General features: G+C 50.9%; 1 protein-coding gene across 2 annotated transcripts in view; it reads left to right on the top strand.

Annotated features, from left to right (window-relative positions):
• SMAD3 (SMAD family member 3) overlaps window positions 1-623 on the top strand; it is a 114,682-nt gene that overhangs the window by 76,387 nt on the left and 37,672 nt on the right. The window lies entirely within an intron of this gene.

Here is a 623-nt window from a genome sequence, read left to right as displayed (position 1 = left end):
TGAAGCGGTGGGTGGGCAGGTACTGTGTGAATCTTGACGGGGACTAGGCAGGCTGGTGCGGGGTTGTGAGCGTCCAGGACCAGGGGAGGGGCCTCACCTGGAAGCCTGCCTGTGTTTGGGATGCAGCTGTTGGCCGAGAGCCATTGAATGGATGAGGCCAGCTTAAGCAGCTGGCTGTTGCCACCCTGACATTGTGAGCTCGCCTGGCCTGTCTGAATCCTCCCGCTTGCTTACTTGGAATTCCTATCTTCCTGCCCATAGGGGTCCATTGCTGTCTTAGGTGAAATTGCCCCCAAGAACCAGAACCTTTTGTTTAGGCACAACAGGAAGTCTGTCCCCTTAGACTGAAAGGAATGCTAATTGGCTGCTTCACTGTCCAGCATATACAGGACATGTTCTTTGTTACTGGTGAGATGGAAAGAGCTTATGTAAGCTTATAAAGTGCTGGTCCAGAAAGAGGCAGAGTGTTTGTCAAATGTTAGAGGTTGGTATCCAGCAAATGCCGCATTTTCTGGGTACAAAGGTAGCTATTTAAATTCATGGTCCTTAAACTAATGTCTTCTAAAAATGTAGCTGCTTCCCACCCCTCTCTGCCTCAGCTCCCCCACGGTGGCTGAACGGAA

Source organism: Myotis davidii, unplaced genomic scaffold (assembly GCF_000327345.1).
Source record: "Myotis davidii unplaced genomic scaffold, ASM32734v1 scaffold461, whole genome shotgun sequence".
In the NCBI taxonomy this organism is placed as follows: domain Eukaryota; kingdom Metazoa; phylum Chordata; class Mammalia; order Chiroptera; family Vespertilionidae; genus Myotis; species Myotis davidii.
This window is presented reverse-complemented; position numbering and strand designations above follow the sequence as displayed.